Source organism: Amblyomma americanum, chromosome 2 (genome assembly GCF_052857255.1).
Source record: "Amblyomma americanum isolate KBUSLIRL-KWMA chromosome 2, ASM5285725v1, whole genome shotgun sequence".
Lineage (NCBI taxonomy): Eukaryota > Metazoa > Arthropoda > Arachnida > Ixodida > Ixodidae > Amblyomma > Amblyomma americanum.
The window spans coordinates 49,797,020-49,820,445 of record NC_135498.1 but is presented as its reverse complement, the minus strand read 5'-3'; the positions used below and the strand labels follow the sequence as shown (position 1 = coordinate 49,820,445).

Sequence of the window (23,426 nt, the reverse complement as noted above, 5' to 3'; positions counted from 1 at the left end):
TTGCGGTGTCAAGTGGCCGCTGTGTGCGTGTGTATGTCTCGCTGCTTGTGCGCGCAGCCGGAGTAGAGTCCGGTCACTTCATCTTCCCGGCGGCCCGGTCTGCGTGAGCAACGCACTCACAAACATACGTCGGGCTCGACGGAGAGGAGGCCGAAATCAGTGGAGAAAGAGAACAGCCGGCCGTGCTTGACAGCCGGGCCCGTCGCGGCCGCCCTTCGCCCCCTCGGCAGGGGAGTGCGAGCAGAGGGGAGAAGTGCCGAGGCGGCCGAGGGCGTCGAGCGGCTGGCGGCGGCGGCGCCGACTATCGCGCCTCCCGTCGAGGCGCCGGAAGGTGGCGCCAGCTGGCGGCGCCGGGGCGCGGCGCCCAGCGCGCTCCCATTGGCCGCCCGCGCGCATCTCATTAGGCGTGCGGCGAGGCGCGGCCTCGCCTCCCGGCCCTCGCCGCCCGTCGGGGCGCGATATTCTCACCATCCTCACCCTCCTTGCCAGGCGCCGAATTTTCTCCCTCGCACTCCTCTCGCACTCGCCGCCGCCGCCTGCTGCTGCAGCCAGCAACACGGCCCGGGCAGCTCGCTCGGCAGTCGGTGAGCACTGTCCAAGCGGCGCGGGTCGGTCGACGATCCCGGCGGGCCGTAGCGCGATCCGTGATTCTTTTCTCCGGCGCTTTTCTGAGGGGTGCCTGCTGCCAAAGCACGCTCGGCAGCGGCCCATCGCCCCTACTGCTGCTGCCGTTGCCCCGGGTGCCGCCTCTCCCCCCGCCCGGGAACCTCCTCTCTCCCGCCTGGTAGGCGATGACGCTGCCGCCAGCCCCACGCCGCCGCTTCGGCCGCAGCCAACGCCGCCACCGCCGCCGCTGCTTCTGCTGACGACGCCCCGTGCGCTCGCGACCACCACCTTCGGGTGACGGCGAGCTTCGCTAGACTGTGCCTGCTTGGGTGTGTTGTGGGAGGGCGTGCGCGCGCGAGCGGTCCCCGATGCGGGTGGAGCCCGAGCTTCAGCCCGGGCAGTGCATGGCCCTTCACGCCGTTCCTGTTGCCCGGCGCTACGGCCAGCTCGAGTCCACCGGCCCGGAGCCCTTCCGACTTCTCCATGCACTCCATACTGAGCCAGCAGCCGCCGTACCTGCCCCTGGGGCTACCGCCGCACGCGGCCGTGTTCGGAGCGGCGCCGCAGCTGTTCGCAGGCGGCCCGAAGCTGATGCCTCCGCACCACGCGCCACCGCCGTCTCTGGGCGCCCAAGCGCAGCTGACGCCCGAGGAACTGCTGGCGGCGCGCCACTTGCGGCCGCCGCCGGGCTTCGAGCCCGAAGAGGACGGCGTGCAGGACGACCCCAAGGTGAACCTTGAGGGAAAAGACCTGTGGGGGCGCTTCCACGAGCTTGGCACCGAGATGATCATCACCAAGTCGGGCCGGTGAGTTCTCTTTCTCGCTGTTGCCTCTGCGCGCTTCTGCTTATGTGACCGAGACGTTTGGAGCACGCTGCCCATTGGTTCACTGCGGGATCTGCACCCGAAATTATGCGCTGTGGAGCGGCTTCGGCTAGAGCTAGCGATTGGTTTTAAGCAGCAATGGTTACATGCTACAATAACAAACTTTGGAACGTGTGCCTCTCAAAGCACTTTTTGCGCATCGCCGCTTCGTGAAATTGTTCAAGGTGTTTGAGGGAATGAGATAGCACTAGTCGTTATTTTTATTATGTAGTTTGCAACCATTGACGGTTTTTAGGAAGTTTTGTGGTAGGGAAGTGCGCCCTAGAGGAACTCGGTACATATTCACGCTACGAGCGCAGAATTTCGCGTACAGTCAGAGGTACACTTCATTCTGAGAGCGACTTCTCTTCACTTATGTTGCTAAATTACACCTAAGCGTACCCAATTTATCTTGGCTGCTTAGAATCACTTCTGCATACAACTTGGTGCTCTGACCCTTGGCTTGGAAGCTATGAGGTGAAGCACCCTTCGGCGCTGATGACACGAACCGTAAGATGTTTCGCATTGTTGAGACATTGCATTTCGCCGCGCTCTTGAAAGACACAGTCACTGATGTGCCTGCATTTTCTGTCTGTCAGAGTAGATGCATAATAGTTGTAGTAAATGTGTCGAACGCGTGATGGTAAGGGAAATCATCACGAGGCGTGCAAAAGTCGCTTGATGTCAAACATCCTTGTGCGCTTATCTCAGTTTAAAAATTTCGCCAGCCGTTTTGCATGCGAAATTGTTGCTGAGTGTCAGATTGGCTTTATATTGGACCATAATGATCATCACCGCCAGACTGACTACGCCCGCCGCAGGGCAAAGGCCTCTCCCATGTCTCTCCAATTAACCCTGTCCTTTGCCAGCTGCGGCCACCGTATCCCCGCAAGCTTCTTAATCTCATCCGCCCACCGAAATTTCTGCCGCCCCCTGCAACGCCTGCCATCTCTTGGAATCCACTCCGTTACCCTTACGGACCTGCGGTTGTCTTGCCTTCGCGTTACATGTCCTGCCCAAGCCCATTTCGACAAGGATGTCATTATTAACACGCGTTTGTTCCCTCACCCACTCTGCCCTTTATGTTTAGGCATTCGATGATATTCCTTCCTTTCAGTAGCTCCTCTGTTGCGAAAATGACAACGTCGCTATCATTGAGGATTACATCGTGTAAGACTAAGCAGCCTTTAGGAATTGTTATTTTTCTGCTTGCTTCTTAGAAAGTGCATATTGAAAAAAACATTTCGTAATATATGCCCCCTTTAACTGCGATTAGTGCGTAATATTTTCGAGGCTCTTTTGGCACTGAGTATGGCTCCTCGTTTATTCTATAATGTATTACTCATTACATATGGCGCGCACTGAAATGGATAAACTGTGCGGCTTATTGGTGCATGAAGCGCGATGTAAAAGGTTGACCCAGACGATAAGGTTTGTGCCCTAACTCTCAATTTAAACTCGTCCTTCCAAATTCTTCTTCTACGTCCTTTACCGACACGTTTAAAAGGGTTCAGCTCAATGCAGTCACCTGCATGCCGACATAAGGAATTGTATTTGTACATATTTTCTGTGCCATGCTCCTGATATGACATGCCATGTTCATTGCTTGAGCTGTAGTGCATAATATTGGTAATGTTAGCACTATGCACATATTTTCTGCTCAGTCTGATTACTTCGATTGCGTTCGCCATGGATTGTATACTATCCGCCGATTGCATGAAATAAAATTTGCTCCGGTTCTTCGCATTGGCATCATATCTGCGCGAGCGGCTCGTGCTTTGAAATCCCATCCGTTCGATCTTCGTCTGTATTGCATAATTAGCGAGGAAAGTTTCACTTTAAACGTGAGCTACAAAACATGGGCGCAAGTTCGTAGTTTGCTTTCAGCGTGTTTTCGTTCTTTTTCGTGCGGGCTACCTGATCTTCTCGAAAGTCCTTGTGCTATAGCCTAAGAGCTTGTGGCGCTAATCGTGCGGGATTTGTAAACTGACGTGTGCACCAAGCAAGTTGCAATCATCACTTGTGCGAGATATTGAGTTCCGAGCTAAATGCCGCAGAAATACTATCTCGTTTGCAATAGCGAACACGTGTGCGAGTATGTACGGACGGGAAAAAAACAAACACTGACCTGTCTATTAACTATGCAGGAGTGTGCAAGAGTTTTCCTGTTAACTCTTGCATATTACAAACGCGCTTTTAGAAATTGGCGTACCTCTCGCAACGTATATCCTGGCATAGCCGAGCTAAAAGCCACTGCCAATTTTTTATTCTGGAGAGTTCGTTCAGTCAGAGCTCATTCTGTCGCGCTAACGTAGAGACTTAATAGCAGACCCTTACAAAAATGGTCTGTAGACTTCTTATAGACTCTATTGCCTTCCTATAGATTTTTTTGTCTATTCCTAGTTTATAGACTGTCTATAGACAAAAGCCTACTAAAAGTGTATGGCCATAAATCTATAGGTTGTCTTTATGACTGTCTATAGGATTCGTATTGCCTATAGACTTTATAGAGAGAAGTATATGGACAGTATATAGACTGTCTAAATAAATTTTTGATAGGGGAGTCACGTGGCTATGTACACCAAAAGTACACGTCCCCAGGGGCACTGTATACACTCAGAAATACTGCGCACAAACAGAACAGTGGTCCTTCCGAGCGTAAGCTTCGAAATTTTAAAAGTAGGCTCTTTCAACGCATCTTAGAGTCCATCCGTTCCGCGAGGATTCATTCGCGCGCTGCTCTTTCGTTTAGGGCGTCCGGCGCAATTAGCGTGAAGCCCGCGTTTTCTTATCGGGGAAGCGGGTTAATGCCTGCGATTGTGCTGCTTGGGTGGCGAAGAGCTTTCGCAGGAAGGGATGTTTGTTCGCCGCAGTGTGGCGCGGCGGGCGAGTCGCTAATGCAACTCTTGTGTTTCCGCCGCGCTTCGCCGCGCACCGAATCGCACCCGTGTGAACGGGTCTGCTCCCTTGCTCTCCTTCAAGAAGTAAAGAAAAAAAAAACAATGAAGTAAAAAGAACACGCTTCTTGCGCGTGCATATTCTCGGAGTGTACTGCCGCATACAGTGTTTATATGATGCATATGTAGTTTGCACGAACGCAACGTTGCATCGAAATATTCAAATCCAGAGTTCATGCATGCGAGCAGTAATACTTTTTTTTTTTAAACGCAGTTAACAGCTTAGGGCTCTATATGTATGCGTGTTGGTTGGATGCGAGGCCTACTTTCATGAATAAAAGAGAGTGAGACAGATGTTTAAAAGGGGGAACGTTGAAAACTTTTAAAAACGAGCTTATTATAACTGTTCCGTGCATGCGGCGAAATTGCTACTCTGACGCTTTTAGCCTTTTGTGGATCGTCTTCCCGTAGTGTGCAAAGCAAGCATGAATTTGGAGCTTCGATATATAATGAGCCTGCAGGTGGTTTTGCAGCAGTGACTGCATGAAACGATTTTACGTGCGGATGCTCCTAAAGATCGCAGAAGTTGGAGCACACGAGGATGAGGTGATAGTGGCGTCCTCTGTGTTTTTTGAAGGTAGGAAAATCCACTCGGCCATTCACAGGACACAATGAATTAATTTTGCATTGTTTGGACGGGCACCGGCATCGTTAGCTGCAACGTGTGCCGGAATATTGGCAAAGGCATGACTTGAGTCTAATAAACGGATCGAATGTCCTAGAAAAGTCCGTTACCCCGAAACAATCCATGCTCGTAAGAAAGGCCTGTTCTTGGCGCCTGGCAACTCAAGCCGAGCTTTTCTGCGCTGTTCAGCTCTGAACATCTCTGGTACATGTATTGTGCGGCGAGTATATACGTGTTGTGAGCAGGCTAACTGTAAGTGTTAGCTATAAACTTATCAGCATGTTAACTGTCAACGTGTTGGGAGCATGTTAACTTGAAGTGCGGAGCCGAGCGTATATAGGACGAATACATATGAGGCCGCTTTTTCGTGTAGTCCTGGCACAGGCACTGGGATTGCACTAGTACCTTTACATGTCAATTGTGCGGCAGGTATACACACGCGTGTTTTTTTAACGCTGTTTTCGGATGGACTCGGACACGCGGACCTGCCCAGTCGTCAGCAGAAACGGAACTAGGCTTAGTCACGGCTTTAAGCCTGTAGCGTACATAGCACGAGCTGCGAGCCCGTAGTTTAGGTAAAAAGAAGACGGGTAGATGGGGCGATTGGAAGCAGAGCGACAAATCGTTTTTACGCATGTGCGGTGGCCCTGCAAGTTTTCTGAACATGGAGTACGCGAAAGAGCTGATCTTCCTTGCTGCTCTGAGGCTCGGCTTGATATCGAGCGGTGCATTGTTGACGTCGCACTGCCGATTTTAGAGCTCACCCTCCGTTTCGCGAAAGCATACTTATGCTGCCGAGCTGTCAAGCTATGGTGATATGTTTGCGTTCCAAAAACACTCAGTTGTGGTCACCTGTATACCCGCCGCGGTGGCTCAGGGGTTAGGGCGCTCGGCTACTGGTTCGGGGTAGCCGGGTTCGAACCCGAATGAGGTGGCAGCATTACGATGGGGGCGAAACGCAAAGGCGCCCGTGTGCTGTGCGATGCCAGTGCACGTTAAAGATCCTCAGATGGTCGAAATTATTCCGGAGCCCTCCACTACGCCACCTCTTTCTTCTTTCGCTCCCTCCTTTACCCCTTCCCTTACGGCGCGGTTCAGGTGTCCGCCGAGATGTGACAGATACTGCGCCATTTACGTTCCCGAAAAAACAATTTTCATTTCATTTTATTTTTTTTCACCTGTATTTGATTGCACACGGGCACTGTGCGGATCAGAATCGTGGCATATGTCTAGTGTCCCTTTGCAGCCACTGCTACTAACTACAACAGTAGTGTACATAAATACAGAATTATTTTGGCACACCAAATATTCATTTGCTGCCCACCGAACGCTGTAATGTATGATGTAAACAGTTGGAAAGATTTACTCAAAATTTTGTATCAGCCTATAATAAAGGTACAAACAGGGCTTCAAGGGATACATCAGAGAACTTCACGGTTCTCACATCTGCAGTTGATGGGGACTTTCTCTGGGGTCTCTTCGTCGGCGCATGATGTCTGCTACGAAAACGGCTACTTTTACCTGCTGCCTTAAACAATGGTATCAATGTAGCCTTCGACTGTATGTATGATCAGGGAGGGGCCGTTGTCAACAGCGTGCCACGACAGCAATAGGTAGAGCATGCATGTCCAGTCAAAAATGTCTGCCAGTCCCAAAATACAAAACTTTTCTGTCGTCCTCTCGAAATGGCATCATTTTGTGTTATTACCCGGCTGCTGTCGCCGCAACTAAGCCAGTTCTGTCGGAACGACAGGCAAGTGTGGAATGACGCAATCGGGTTACAGCAATAGTATTTCTCATTACAAGGTCACGTCCAAAATACCCTGATATTCATTTTCATTGATATTCATTTTCATTGTGTCCCGTTCGTGTTGCGCTGAGCGCGAAAATGAACACTTACCAACTCGCCCAAATTTCCGCCTTACCCTGATATGTCTAATTTAAAGAGAGAAAATCATCTGTTGTTTTTCGACTGAGCAGCAGAAGTGCATAGTATAGACAAGCGTCAGGCCGTGACGTCAAAGAGATGCGGCGGCTCTGGCGTCAGCAGTGACTTTCGTTGTGTAGGCAAAAAGCGGGACCTTCCGCATTGTGTGCGACACGCTTGCGTGTTTTCGGGCACAATTCACGGCGTGTCGACAAACTGTGGTGCTGTTGGTTGAACCGCAATGCAGAAGAAAGGAAGCGGCATAAGCTTCCACAAGTTTATTGCAGTCATATAGGCGCGAAAGCGACGGGCAGGGGCCGAGGAGCAAGACATTACAGTTCGGCGACGGATCGGCTTCGCGGCTAATTATTACCGCCGAGTTCGTGGGTTATTACGCCGAGCTCGTTTCGCCCCTTGGGTTATTATATTGCGTTTCTGCATTCAAATCTAATAAGTTGGTTCGTGTCTCTGACTTAGCATCGCTGCTGTTCGGTCGCGTGGTGAACTGTGCAAAAATCAAGTAACGCCTGCAACTCGTTCTCATTCTGTCGTGCTCTCAGCGTAAGTTTAAGCGCGATATACCACGTGCTTGGGATCGTAAGTTTAACGCAGGGGGCCATTTTCAGACGCTTATCACCTGGACAACGTCCCGAGCATCTCTTCCCTTAAAAAAATTTCTTTAGACTGTCCATAGGCTTCTTTCTATAAAGTCTATAAACTCTGTAGACAAACCCTAGAGAACAGTCTACAGGCAATACAAATCCTATAGACAGTCTATAAAAAATATATAGATTTATGGCCATACACTTTTAGTAGACTTTTCTCTATAGATAGTCTGTCTATGAATAGACGAAAAAAAATATCTATTGGATGCAATAAAGTCTATAAGAAGTCTATAGACTGTCTAAAGATAATTTTTGTAAGTGTTCGCGGGCAAAAAAAAAAAGACAAAAAGCTCCCGCCAGTCGCCTTCAGCGTTCACACACCGTGCAGCGCTTGAAGAAGCACCGGACTGGTGTAGTAGCACGCACGACGGTTTTTTTCTCTGTTTTCATTTTCGCGAATTTCAACAAGTGTGTCGTTTCAACGCCGGTCCAACGACGCTATAGGATCTCGACAAAGTCGCGCAGTGTTATTTCCCAAATTAATTGAATTTTCACATTGTAGGTCGATCAGAACCTGGAAAACACAGCAAATACCACGCCAAAAGCCACTCCAATCAAGCAGAATGCGCACACATGAATAAATTCTAAAATAAGAAGCAAAATTTTATAGCTAAGCAGAGTGAGCTTAAATTTCGTTTGGAGCTCGAGGAAAACGTCTCTGCATGCGCTCGTGGAGCTCTCGGATCGCATTTGCCTTATTCAAAGCAGCTATAGTGTTCAATAATTACCAAGGTCTCCGGAGTGAAGCGGCACGGTGAAAATAGGAAGCACGTTTACAAGGTTCGTCGTGTGAGAAAGCTGATTCTTGTCGTGCATCACGTCGTCCTGTCTTGCACTAGCGACCGGATATGCTTTATCGGTCCATAAGTTGAGAACTGTGGACGATTAGTTCCTCCCCATACCTCGCGCTTTCACCCGCCGTAGCGCTGCGCTTTTACGTTTCGCCAACTATATAGGAGCGGAGAAGCACCCGATGCAGCGCTCCGCCTACTAATTCCTTCTGGCGAACAGGCTGGAACAGTGCAGAACTACTCTCCGAGCATCAAACAAAATGCTTGTAACCACAAACGACGCGCACGCTTTGAAATATTCGCATACACCAGTTGGTTTTGAAGGCAGCGTTGCTTGGCGCAGTGTAGGCGTGCTGCGTTTTGCCTACACCCCGCGTCGCTGCCGACCGCAGCGCCACCACTGTTTACAAACATGGCGCTTGTCTATACAGTGAGAGGACACGTGCACATCTTTTTGGCCCTCATGGTAAGCGCACACACACACTCACGCACACGCATGCCCTCACACACACACATTGCCCAATATGTGCAGTCTCCGGAAGTTGTCAGTATCTTTGCAAGGGCGAACAGACTCTTAAGTGTGACCGCGACTGCTATCCCAGCACCGCCTATGATATTACGCGATTTCAGTATCGCAGGTACACGAGATGCCTTTGTAAGGCTCATTTTCTAGAAAGCTAAACTATTGGTTTCGAAAATCGACATGCATCCCAAAGAAAGACAGTCGCATCGCCGACGGCGCTGGAAACGTTCACAGCCGCATTTTTTTTTTCATCCGCTGTTGGCGCCCGCTTCGTCGCTCCACCATATGCACGCGTTGGCAGCATTGATATATAGTTCCGCGCGCTCATCGGACCGCGCTGCATCGGCGGAGAAAATTGGTCCTCGTTTTTGCTACCCCCCCCCCCCCCCCCCCTTAATCGCGGCAGTCGTGAACGTGTGTACACTACGCGTGGCGCGCGAGTGCGCTGCAGCACAAGGTAGAAACCGTGATAGAGACGTATTTTTCGTGACGATCCTTTCTGAAACGAGGAAGCGATCGGCGAACCGTGTGTGTGTGTACGCCACAACTCAGCTATTCTACGGCGCTCCTCACCTTCCTGCGCTCTTGATATGTGCGTGCGTGTGTGCGTTCGCGTTTTCAGTGACGGAAGGCAGCGCTGATGCGTATATACGCGTACTCTCTGATGCGTGCGTGCGTTCCTGGGCGCCTGAAGCGAGTGTGTACGCGCGCGCTTCATCTTTTTTCGATCGCGGCTGGACCAACAACGCCGTGCGGGCGCCTGACAGACGAGTGCGCGCAGCATTGATTGGCGCGTCGTCGTTCGTCTTGGTGTCTCTTCTTCATCTCTGCCCCCCCCCCCCCCCCTTCCTAGCATGGCACCGTCGTTCGTGCGTGAGCGCCGAGCACGCCTGCACGAGTGGTAGACGCGACTCACACGGCGCACACGAGAGAGAGAGAGAACGCGTCAGCTGGAACATATATCCACTACATACGCGTGCGTGCACACACACACGCACTCACTAACTCATCGATCCATCACAGTTGCAATTCACCTCTTCCGGCCGGCGTACATGTGTGTGTGTGCGTGCGTGTGTAGTGTAGAGTGTGTGCTTACCAAACTTTGAAAAATCGCGTTTCACAGAAGTAAGCCATGCGCATAGTTCATTTTTTTTTATTTCTCGAACGTGACAGTATAGGTTCAGTTACAACACGGGCACCACGTTTTTATTGTTCGATCGCATTTATTTTATTCACAAATTTGACCGCTACTCTCAATGAATGATAACTTCGTTTGACTGTTATTGTAAATGTTGTCGACAACTGTCGCCTGCCTCTTCACAATGTTGAATTGTTAACTAGCGGCTAAGGTTAAATAAGGACTTCAAACCAGTCCAGATGATGTATTTGCATCCCTGCGCAACTGCAGGGATGCAAATACGCATATCAGCGACTCACACAAAAACATAGGCTAGGTAGGCACCCGGGGCACACCCTAATAGGTCTCGAAACTTTGGCCTATTTTTGAGAGGCTTTGTTGTTTCTTGAAAATATAAATATTGGTGTGAGATTAGTTTCTGATCCCCTCTGTATAGTTCATTTCAGGGACTTAATCAACAACCCGAGCTCTGCAGGTAAATAGCCTACTGCTGCCCAACGGCAGATTGTGTGCGTAGAACTGCAGGAGAGCTTATCGCTTGTTAATGTAGGTTTGTTTGGTCATTATCACTAACGTGGCACAATACCGCGACCGTTGAGGCGAGACCTTGTAGTCGTAACGAATAGATTTCCATATTGAAAAGGAACGCAGGCGAAAACACTGTTTATACCGTCGTGACGCCTCCGTTGACTGCTGTATTTACTCCCGTAATAGGTGTACAGTATACCTCTACATCGGTCATTGAAATTTTGTGAAATCCCAATTGACCACACGTAAATAATGAAACGCACCTTTCCAAATTAGCGCTGTCTATCGACACAAAAATTCGTCTATTACGTGTGTAAGTACGCCAACACTGGGACGGATGATTACCTGCAGTCCGCACGTCCAACTTACGGCGAAGATATGTTCGGGCTGCGCGCACCTGGTGGCGGCGCTGGCGGAGTGCTTCTTCGTGCGTCGCTTAATTGGAGAGGATAAGTGTACGGTCCGTAACTGCATTGTACCACCTGCCACCTTATTTCTACTGGCTAAAGACATTATGCAAAAATGTTCGAAGCATCTGCGTATTCGCCGGTTACGAGCGATTTCACACCTGTCACCCCCCCCCCCCCCCCCCCCCCCCCGTTCCTTTCCACCAGTGCCGCCGCTGGAGCTGCACAGCCACATTAGCTAGCTCTCTGCTAAAGTTGATGCCGTGCGAGATGCTAAATCTGGAGTAAAGGCTTGAAAAAATAAAGATGTGTTTAAGTGCCGGTGTAGTGGTTTTTGTGTTGACATGCTTTTTGCGAGGGTTTAGTGTTTTTGTTATCAACGTGTTAACCTCGCCGACAAAAAAAAAGCATTATCGCTGTAAAGCTCTGACATAGTATGTCATATCGGTTGTGTGCATCAGATAGTGTAATTTGGAAGACCAAGCGATTATATAAAGTCAAAGCTTTATTGCGCTGCTTTACTTCAGTTCCGCTCTTCAACGTGTTATACTAGTGTGGAAACAAATGAACAAAACAAAAATAAACGCGCCATCAGTCGTCAGACTTACAGAAGTTTGGCCCCAAGCCGAAATAGTATCTCGTCAGTTCGGTTCAATTTCAACGCATTCGCTTTGAGTGGTGTTCAACCTGTTCAAAAACTGGTATTCTCAGTGAATGTAAAAGTCGTGTGTGTAAGAACCCAAGCAGCATGGGCCCAATATTGGAAATATATTGGCAAATACCGGTCATACGAAGGACCAGCATTGGAAATATTGGGCCGATGGCATGTGTTGCTAGGGAACACGGATTTTACGTCTCCCGTACTCTTCATCTTCGTTTCCTAGTCGCAGTAATATATATATATATATATATATATATATATATATATATATATATATATATATATATATATATATATATATATATATATATATATATATATATATATATATATATATATATATATATATATATATATATATATATATATATCGTTCCAGCGGATCAGTGGCCGAGTGGTCAAAGCATCTCGCAAGGAATGGTTCTCGTCTTGGGTTTGAGAGCATTTCCGTTAGGGATTTGTGAAAAAGGCGCGCTCGTCCTTCGGTTCAGTAGTCGGTGCTTTCAAACGCTCTGTTTGCTAACTCCTTTTAACGGGAGCACCATGGGTGCATTGCCATCCTCGATTCATGCTACCAACCTGTTGGAGCGACAGTCTTCGAACTATTATGAACGGGAATCGACCGTTGTCTTTGTGGATTTCCTGGTTAACCTGTAAGTCTGCAGCCTTTTTAAGTTCCCTTCAAAACAGCCACTGAGGAATAGCCCAGTTTCCAACAGTACGATCGAGCCCGACGGGATGGCTAAGAATAAGGAATGATTAGACGCGTCGATCAAGGTAGCGAAAACCGCTTACATAGGTAACGAATGTTATGATACCGGCGTCGACACTTCGCTCTTCTACACGCCAACGTTGTACCGACAGCGGCCCAACGCTCCATGGCAGAAAAACTAACACCGGTCCTTGACTTGCGTATGGACTAAGCGCTACCCGATTCAGGTAACTGCCAGCATGGGCATTCGTTTGTACACTGTGCATCAATATAAACAGCCAATAAAGAACCGATGTTTGTCCAATGTCTGGCCAACATTGCCGGTGATGACTGTTTACTGTTCAGCATAAATAGCCATCAATGATTGTGAGTTGAAGGCAGTGAAAAAATGGTAGACATCAGCTAACCTTTTTCCATTCATTTAGATCATTCATCACACCTTCACCCATCATTGATACCCTGGGGCAATAAATTTTGCTTTAAAAAAAATGGTAGACATTATTCACGTCAGATTTCCTTCCACACTTTATGACAAAGGTTGTAGATTAGACGTCAGTTTTTATACTGCGTAATAGTACTTCTGGAAACGAAATAACGGGAAAAAAGCGCAGTGCAGTAGACATAAAGAAATAATCTGCCTCAAGCTCTGAATTTTTAAAATTCATACCGCACCGTTCACAGGCCTCAGGAACAAACGGTGTAGCAGCTGTCGCGCCCCGATTTTCCTCATCGTCGGTCGAGTACAAAGATAATGTGATCTGCCCGCACGTTTTCCTCATGAAGAAGCAAGCGAAACGCTTATTGCATGCGAACTTTGGCTGTATTCCGCGCAAATAACTTTCCGCTAAATGAAAGCCCGAGGACATGCGAGCACATGCCAGCACGAATGTTTTTCTCACGTTGTTATGGCTTTTTACACACTCCTAAGCGTTTTTCTCCGAAGCCGCCGTTTCCGGGTTCCGTGCGAAATAACAAACAGGCAACATCTTTTTTCAGAAGCAGCATGATCTCTGCTTCTCCTTATACTTTCTAGAATCGGAACGAGTTTGGTGTCCTGCATGCGCTGTAAACATCGGCATTGTAAGTGCTTAGGTAAGGGAAACTATTGCCAACACCGGCTAACAAATCGCAAAGAATATATTGTTTACCCACCGTACCTGTCTTTTATAGTTCGATTTGCCCGCATTTTGGTTTCGTTAGTCTACTTTCATCGATCGATTTCAATCGCTCGCGCTGTGCAATTCTTGAAGGTATAACGTGTCTGGACTCGCCTGTGGCTCGTATTATTGTTTCGGAATGGCCTGCAGAGACTTTGCAGAGGTCGAACGCAAAAGAAAAAAAATCCCTCAGATCTACGCACGCATAAACGAGGAAGAGTTGTTTCAAGTGGGACACTAGCTGGGACGTTGGTCCCCGAGGGGATAGAGACTGAAATTATATATATATATATATATATATATATATATATATATATATATATATATATATATATATATATATATATATATATATATATATATATATATATATATATATATATATATACACACAGCAGACAAGGGAAAGGAAATGAGGCGCTCGTTTTATGTGACAGAAGCGACCAGCCAGCGAAACCGAAATGCATAGAGGAATGTTTCCATTGTCTTTTTAATTGTGGTGTTGATAAATTGGAGAATAATTAACCACAGCATTATTCTCCCATTCATTAACACTGCACTTAAATAAAAATAGAAAGATTCCTTTGCGCACCTTGGTTTCTGTGGCTGTTGGCTTCCATATATCAGGCACGTAGCCAGAAATTTTTTTCGGGGAGGGGCCCGAAGCTGTTGTATAGGACGAAGCCCCGGGGGGAGGCGCATGCCTAACAAGAACACTGCGGGGGAGGGGGGGGGAATTGAGCTTGATTTCGAGGAGAGCCTGGGCCCCCTCGGACCCCGCCCCCCCCTTCGGATTCCCATATCTGGTTGGGCGGGCGAGCTCGCTCTCTACACTCACAAAAGCAAGGAAACGAACCAAAAAATCAAATATCGAAGCGATGATGCTGAATGGCCGCTCACAGGAGCGATTACGCAGAGCGCACCACCCCGAATACCACTACACCGAAGGCGACCGCCAGCTGCGGCGAGCACGGGAGCGCAGAGGCATTGTTACGGACACTTACACAGGGAAGTGAGATGGCACGAAAGAATGGAGGAGTCATAAAAAAAAGCAAAGAAATCGAGGCGAAGGTGCTCGTTGGGCATTGGTGATCAGGCGCCGTCTCGGCTGCCCGTGGACATGTTGTAGGGGAAGCTGGTGAACCAAGCAGGGGGGGACACCACGCAAATGACAGGTCCCGCGACGCATCGACACCACGCATTTGGTCGCCGCTGCCGCCGCAGGTGCCACCAGACGATCCGTCGTTATATGCAGTGCGCCTGTGCACACACAGATGCGGGCTGAGAGTTTGGGGCCAACTCGTCCGCGTCACGCAGAGCGGCTGAAGTATATATACATATATTTTCCTCGCGCAATCATGGAGTATGCACAGAACCGTATAACAGAGTATAGGGGCATAGCTGTATAGACGAAACTTTTATATATCTCTACATACGTGAGTGAGGAGGGGTAGAATGAAAGGGTGGGTATAGCCGAGAAGAAAATGATGTGATGACGATGGTGATTATTTCCTGTTTTTTGTGCGTGTGCGTATTTGAATGCATATAAGTCATACGCTGACGAAGCATGCTTTGTATGCGTTTGTGTACGTATTTGTATAAATGTGCGAGAATGCCTGGAAGCTATCGCACGCGTATTTAGTGTGCAAATTGCTCACAGCTAGCTCTCGTCGTCGTTTCGCACACACTCGCAGCATGCCACGAGTCTGTTGGCGAGGCTGGAGCCTCCACATGTCGATGTGCATGCTTGTTATACACTCCAGCCCTTGTTTTATTGTTTGCCTTGTATGCGTTTAGTTCGGTCTGCGGTCTCTTGTTCTCTCGCGCCAGTTCATGCTCTCACGAGCGCCGGCGCGCAAAGCCTCGTTGACCGCAATACCGAGACGCAGCCAGGCGGTGCCGTCTCTGCGTTGGCGGGGAGATGCGCCTTGCTAATCCATATCGACGCCATTTTGCTTTTAAAGAGACGTTGAGGAGAAATTAAAGTTTGCCTAAATCATTCAATTACCGATTTACGAGTTTGAATCTCAGTGGAGGCAAGCAGTATGCAAACTAACTCAAAACTGCACACGTACCACTGAAAGCTTCTCTTAACGTTCTCTTAACGTCAAACAAAGCCCAACTATGAGATTTTACTGACAACATAAGCCCCGTCAGTCGGTCCTCAGCGTCCCTTCAAGCCCTGCAGCGTTGTTCTAACAAGAAACACGGTAGACACTTTCCTCGACTAACTCAGCATTTGAGAGCTGCAACAAGCAGCATTGCCCAGGCGGCCAGAACCTGGAACGTGATTGTGCACATCCATGGAGTGAATCGCATTTCTTGTGCATGCTCTCAGTTGTCTGGGAAAGTTTCGCTCTACATAAGGAGCTTTTTTTTTAATTTCTCTTCCCACAAACGCCTCTCTCATTTTCTCTACAGTCGGGATAAAGTCTTTCTCAGCTTACAGTTCCTTCTTTTTCCATATGTTTGTGTGCGTGCTCTAAACCGCGGCAGGTCGTAGCGCACAAGTGAAGCACAGGCGTGGATGCGTGACACAATAGAGCCGCGGGCTTCGGTGCTTTCGATACGCTTATGGCAGTTAATTTTTTTACTGACGGCTATTTTTTGCTTAAATTTTATTTTGGTCTCGCTTGCTGCGGAGTCATTATTTGTTTATTTCAAAATACTGCAGGCCACTGCTTGGCCCAAGCAGGAATGAATTTACATTTTTACATAACCAAAAGAATAAAATTATACAATGTTAGCACAGCAATTACACAATATTATACATATTAGCACGAAGTCGCCGCCCGCATACACGTATAAGGCTGCTTGCGATCTCAGACGCTTTCTTACTTATTAATGCGATAGCATTAGAAGCCCCCATATACTCTAAACAGAAAGGAGTAAAAAGGAATAAACTCTCCTCAAACGCGCGTTATCGGACACTTAACTCTTTTTTTACTTCCATATAGGCGTATTGGGGTTTACAGTGTAGGGTCATAATGCGTCGTCAGTCATAATATTCCCTACAGCCCATCGGCTAGTAGCGAGGTGACGTCACTAGACCGGAAGTGACCTCACTTTCGATAATGGCATCAACAGCTGCTGATGCTATCGCATCGCCTACACAAAACTGAATTAGGTGCGGCTGCGAGTTTATTATTATTTTTTTTTTGCATTCTATGGCGCCGTTGTATACACCAATCGTTATAGTATGTCGTGTGGATGTGATGGCAATAGATTAAAGAAGCGCGTCTGTGGTCTCGGGAAGGTTAAGTCCAGCACGTATGTGCCAAACAAATTGTTTCACTTGCGGGATTCCGGGATGAAAAAAAAAATCAGAATGTTAGGTCTCAACAGCCGGATTTAAGCTTATTTATGTGCTGTAATTTTAATGATTAACTGGCCCTTTCATTAATTTATGTTACCCTTGCATACGGAAGTCAGGCGGACGTGGATCGTATGTTTTACCATATGAATTGCGAAAAGGCAATACGAAAATTACTTAAACATGGGCAGTGAGCAATGTGTATTACCTATAATACGAAAGAAAGTGTGACGATGTTGCCTCAACGTGTAGTGAGATTAATGAACTATTGACAGATATAGGGCAGGTCGTCATTAACCCTTTGATACCCAAAAATGTTACCCTTTAGTTCAAGCAGCTGAAAAGTTAGGCAATAATCTGCAGTGCATAAGCAAATATAAATACGGTGTCAGAAAAAGAATCCGCTTTATTTGCAGCTGCAGAGTGAGGCCTTTTCCTGAACAGTTTCTCTTTTTTCTCTTTGATCTGGAATTCGCATGTCATTGGTATAGATAATGTAGGTGCAATATTCAGCTCCTTTGTTATCTTCTGAAGTGACTGTACTTCGATATTTGTGGCCGTGCAATGTCCAGCCATCATTCTAAAAATCATTAGCGGTTCTCCTTTGTCGTCAGCGTGAGACGGTCCGTCAACCAGCCTTAGCCATTGCGTCTTAAAAAAAAAAAAACTAACCAGAGCAGCTGTCCGTCTCTTTTTTATGTTTATGGACTTCAAGGCGCCTTGTCTCACAGCAGATGGTAACAGAACGATCAAAGGTGCCGTATTAGGCGAGAAAAAAGAAATATTACGGCTGTTGCTCCGGACGGAGCAACGCTGGTCATTAAAGGGTTAAAGAGACAGGAAAAACCTACAGCAGTTTCTCAAAACATCGTCTCGAGTTGCTGGGCCTCCGCGTTTTGGTGCTCGGTTTGGCGTCGAGCATTGTCTTCTTGACCCTCGTTCATTTCCACCCGCCAAGCGGATAAACGCCGCATACCTTCACGCATGGCCCCGCAATGCAACAGTGCGCGCGTGTGCAGATATATGGAAAGAAGTGGTGGCGTGTGAATAACACGTAGTGGGCTCAACCCATTACGGCTATTCGGGTTTCGCACACAGTGCGCTCACACTTCTGTGGGAACGAAATCATGGGCGCCTAAAAAAGAAAAAAAAGAATAAAAGAAGCGACAACGTTGAAACCTGGAAAGCCCGTTACTTCGAGAAATGCGAGGCCAGAATCTTCGTGGCCAGACGTAACCAGTGCGTGACCGGAGCAAGGAACACTATAGGTGCGCTATTTTCTCCTGCATCGTTTTAAAAACGCATTTATGGCACTTTAATAGAGCAGACCGTCAGTAGATCGTATACTAAAGGTTGCAGGAAAGCAACGGATTGTTGGCTATCATGTTCGCAAGGAAATATTCGACAGAAATCTGTCTGGTTGGCGAATAATTTAAAAGCAACAGCTTGGCTCGGTCGGTCCTCCTCTGTCACGGCACTGAAGGTGGCCTCGAGCTGATGCTGTAACGTTCGGCTCTCTTCGAGAATGTTTGGACTTTAGAGTTTCTATCTTCTCTGAACTATTTTCGGGCCCTGGAATGTACAAACAGCAAGCACACTGGGGGGGGGGGGGGGCATATATTTATTTGCTGTCCTTATAGTTGATTCTTTTGCGTCGTTATTATTGCCATCTGCCACCTGTTCTGCATTTCCATAGGCCACTTCGGTATCAAAGTGAAGCTAGTCAAAAGCAAAGATGCGAAAAAATTAATTCGCCCGCCGCGGTGGCTCAGTGGTTAGGGCGCTCGACTACTGATCCGGAGTTCCTGGGTTCGAACCTGACCGCGGCGGCTGCGTTTGGATGGAGGCGAAACGCAAAAGGCGCCCGTGTGCTGTGCGATATCAGCGTACGTCAAAGATCCCCAGGTGGTCGAAATTTATTCCGGAGCCCTCCACTACGGTACCTCTTTCTTCCTTTCTTCTTTCACTCCCTCCTTATCCTTTCCCTTACGGCGTGGTTCAGGTGTCCAACGATATATGAGACAGATACTGCGCCATTTCCTTTCCCCCCAAAAATCAATTATACACCGGATAGACCCGGTAAGCACAGTGCAGGTATGTTCGGCTCGAGGTATTTCCCGTGCCTGCCATTTTCGGTTCACGTAATGGTCGGTGCCGGGCACGTTCCGTGCATGGCATGTTCAATGCCTGCCATGATCCATGCCAGGCATGTTCGGGTCCAGGCATCTTCACCGCCCGTTGCTTTCGTCGCCGTGAGATGAATTTCGGGGCTACTTTGCCTGGGACTGCCGCTCCGAGGTTCCGAGATGTTTTCATACTCGCGAGAGCAGTCATGCGCGCACACGTGCACGCATCCCCGCGTCTTACTTCTTCCCACACGAAATCTCTTTCACAATCAGGCCCGGCTTAATTTTATAAATACCCTTTTATATGCCCCGTAATTCGAGAGCGACCCCCGAGCGAGCGAAGGCCATTAATCTGTTTCTCCCTCGTTTACGCGATATGTGTACGCATGCCTTGATGGACGCGTATATACAGGCGCTCGCAATATACGCGGGGGGAAATCACGTGCTGCGAGACTTTGCTATGTTTGTTGCATACCAAGTATTCTCTCCGCATGTGTATATATGAGGAGAATGCTTGTGTATCTGTGTATATACTGTACCCGCGACCCGTGTATACAAACACACACGCACGCACACAGCCGGGGAAGGTAATGAGGTTCTCGCGCAAAGCGGACGGCAGGCCACGTATGTATTCTTCGGGAAGGCAAGAAAAATGACCCGGGCGCATGGAACGCGCGTGAGCGAATAATTGCTCGCCAGCGAAACCGTCAGGAAGAGAGGGGGATGTTCGGGGAGGTGGGTAGGAGGTGGATCCATTTAACGGTGGCCCGCACGGCGCCGCGCTGTTGCTGCGTACATACATCCACTGTGTGTGTATATATATATACTATACCAGCTAGAGTGCGGAGCTGGTCGTGGCCCTCCGCTGACGGCTTGCGAGCGCGTATACACAGAGAAGGCAGGCAACCTGCTCTGGAGCAGAGCGGAAGATGGCTGCGCACCCGTACTTGCGTGTGTACTATACATGCGAGCCCTGACTAATGGACTGGACGTTGTCTGGTTTTCACACTTGCATGCGGCGCGCGCAACGTGCCGGGAGGCAGAGCCTGCCGTGTATAGCCGACGACGCGGCGTATTGTTTTCTTTTTGTTCAGTGACGTGCCGATGAGGGCGTTAAACTGGTGCTCCATGACTCCTTGCTGTCGCAAAAAATTAATACAGCAGTTCCAGCACAAACAAGCGGTGGCTTAGGTAGAAGGTCCGCATAGTTTGGAGGAACACTGTGCGTTACGCTGATACGTACGCTAGCGGGTATCGCGTATAACTAGTCTTAATAACAGAAATACTGCCGTGATTTCGTGAAACACCATAGTGATTGTTAAGCATAAGTTTGTGAATAGTAGTAGAAGTAATAAAGTTTATTACATGAAGGAATAATGTAGCTGACCCCCCCCCCCCCCCCCACACACACACACACACACAATATGTGGAGCCCATAGTCCGTGGCCACCCTGCTTTTGATTTCCGAAAGTCACCTGCCGACGTTTTACGTTGAAACGTGTCCTTCGTATACCGATGCGAACGTCACCGCGCTGGAACGTTGCGCCAGAGAAAACAGTCCGAAAAACACTCCTTATCATTCGGCGTATAGCTTCTCCTGAACTGGACGTCTGAACAAAACCGGTATTCAGCCCTGAATTTAACTCTGCATTCCGAGAAAATGTCTCCGGCTTCGATATGCGCACTGAAGTCAGGCCGGAATGACACGCTAACAGCACCTGCGAACGAAACAAAATATTTCGCCTGTGTGCTTTCAGCTGCAAGTATACAACTAGCTTGATTCATGTTTCTGGGCAAAGGGTCTATTGAAGTAGATATTCATAAGCCGGTTGTAAAGGAATATCTCTCTGCAAACAACAATACTACGGCATTTGCGTGTTAGCATTCATTCTGGCCTTACTGTATACATGGTGAATAAAGGCCGCGGCGCGTTTAATCATTGCGGTGAAGTAGATGTTTGTGGGAGACAATTCCCACACTTCACGCATCACAGTTAGCTTATTCGTGTCGCTTGCTGCATTCACGCACTGATCCCCGTCACGTGCCTCCTCGCGCATTCAGATAAATGCATGGACTCTCCCAACATGTTTAGGTATTGTAACCATCGTTTGTGTAAACTGCGCAGAAAATTTCGGGTGCCTGAGTAGGTGACCCCGTTTCCTTAAATATGCATCGAACCTCGGACAGGGGATATGGCTTACGGTTAGAGTCCGATAGCATTCAGTCACAGGCGCGATGTCGCGTAGTCGGAATGGCGTGTCCGAATATTACTTTTTAATTCATGTATTCTTATGCCGGCTGTCACGGGTGTAGATTTATGCAGGATCCAGCATTGTCAGGTGTTGGTTACAGTCATAAACACGGGAATGTGTATATAGACTAACGGAAAGCATAGGTTGCCGCGTTTCATCAAAATCCATCAAAGAAATCCGCCCTCCTTTCACTCACCTCCCCAATCCACCCTTCCTTCCACTAAGTTACTCCGCTCACCAATCGTGGAAGCTTCGCTCATGAAGAGCACACAAAACACGTCCTCCTCCACTCCGTGGTCGGAGGCACATGCACCTCCCTGGCTTCGTACGGAGAGCACGGCAGGGACTCGCGTCTGTGTGTGCGTATGCGCATACACAACACACATGGACGTGGCCGCACGACGATAACATCCGCAAGGCCGCGCTGGCGCCTCGGCTGCGGCGTTATTAATGAGCGCGTCCATTGGCGGGGTTAACGAGAAGACCTGCGAGGCTCGCGCCGGGCCCATGCATCGGGAGCAGCAGCGCCGCATGCGACGACGCCTCGAAGCTCGCAGCGAGAAAGGCTCACGGACAAGCGTATACACGCGCACAGCCCACCGTATCGGCGGAATCCATCTCGCCGGGCTGCTCCCGCGCGCGGCGGTGATTAGTGGTGGCAAGGTGGCCAGGCCGTCGCGTCGTTGTAGCACCCGATCCGCACTGCGTGTGCGCCAAGGCCTGTCCGTGAACACCGTCTGCGAGCTCCACGCTTGCATTACGCTCCCACTAAATCGTCACCCTTGCGCTTGTGTGTGTTTGTGTGCTCGCTGCGTGTAAAAACGCGTGAGTTAGAAAGAGCCGTACCTGTGTATGGAGCTGCGTTTTTGGCGTGCCTTCTGAGGTGTGCGGCGTCACTAGCTCTGCTATGAAAATGGCGCGAGTGGTTTAGCGGTGATTCATTAGGTGGTCGCGCTTACGTACAGATTTGGTCAAAGCTCCACAGGCGCTGTGGTTTGTTATTGACCTGTACAGTCGGGACGTTATAACGTGCAGCTTCCGACTATGTGGGTCAACAGCAAAATCCTTATGGTCTGCAGTCTCTTGACTTGAGCAAGACTCTATGTGGGACAAGCTCCACGAATGGTCCCCATAGTTGTGTAAGAGTCCGGTCAGTGTTGAGGCGCAAGCTGACGCCGGCATTCGGTGCAGAAAAGTGCGCACAGCTAAAACAAAACATTTTGGTAATTTGTGCTTCATTAAAAGTCGCAAAATGAGCCGGTTTGCTTTTAAACCTTTTTGCAGTGAAGGTGCCACACCCTGTACATACTCCGTCAAACTGCTCCAAACGACGAAGCAACTTGTGCTTTTGATGTGTTGCTCATACATTGAAGCCTAATGTACACGTAGATTATAGTAACGTTCCGATAATGCAATCACGCCCGGCTAATCGTACGCAGTTCAACTCTGTTTATCTGCGAAAGTTTATAGGTGACCGCTAATTGGTACTCTGAACTGTAAAAACAAAAACCGTAACTGAATAAAATACCTATATAGGGTGCGCGAATAGTATATATTCAAAATTATTCGAAACGAATTGAATATGTTCTCAACTTTTCGAATAGCTTTCGAATATTGGCACGATGTTCGAATACGGCCCATTGTATTTTTATTCGACGAATGTTCCAAAAGCTGTCCACAGCGACGTCGCGTGCCATTCTTCCGCGAAAAGTATGAACAGGATGCAGGGTTCAGTGCCTCGACGCGGTCCATTTCTGCGGAGCCGTTCATGCTTGCACGTGTCCTCTAATACTGGACAGCGCGACAGGGCGCAATCAAACTCGACAGAAGCCTGGCATGGTGCTCGGTGTCGGAGGCCAAGTCTTATACGCAGGTGCCACCAGTCTCATTTCCTGTGGCGTGGTTCTGGTGTCGCCGGGTACCACCGGTTGGTTGTCTAATGGTGGCAAGGCTTCCTCCTGCCTTCTACTCGGCTTTTCTGGAGTGATATACTTGGGAAAAGGGCCTGTGACCAAACCAAGCAAATTGTAATTTCCCTATACCTATAGCTTGACTGTTTTAGAGTTAATATAGTGACTTCGTGTTGCGTCCTTCAATAGCTATAGGTTTAACTTCATTAGTTTTAAACCTATAGCACCGTACAGCAGTGCCACCGCTGCCGCTTCAATGTTTCGC

General features: G+C 48.6%; 1 pseudogene across 1 annotated transcript in view; it reads left to right on the top strand.

Moving 5' to 3' along the window:
* The first annotated feature begins 827 nt into the window (after positions 1 to 827).
* The window catches only part of LOC144121189 (uncharacterized), a 78,829-nt pseudogene continuing 56,230 nt past the window's right edge, over positions 828 to 23,426 (top strand). Inside the window, exon 1 of the transcript XR_013312560.1 lies at positions 828 to 1,412. The product of XR_013312560.1 is annotated as an uncharacterized LOC144121189 (transcript). The remainder of the gene's footprint in view (positions 1,413 to 23,426) is intronic.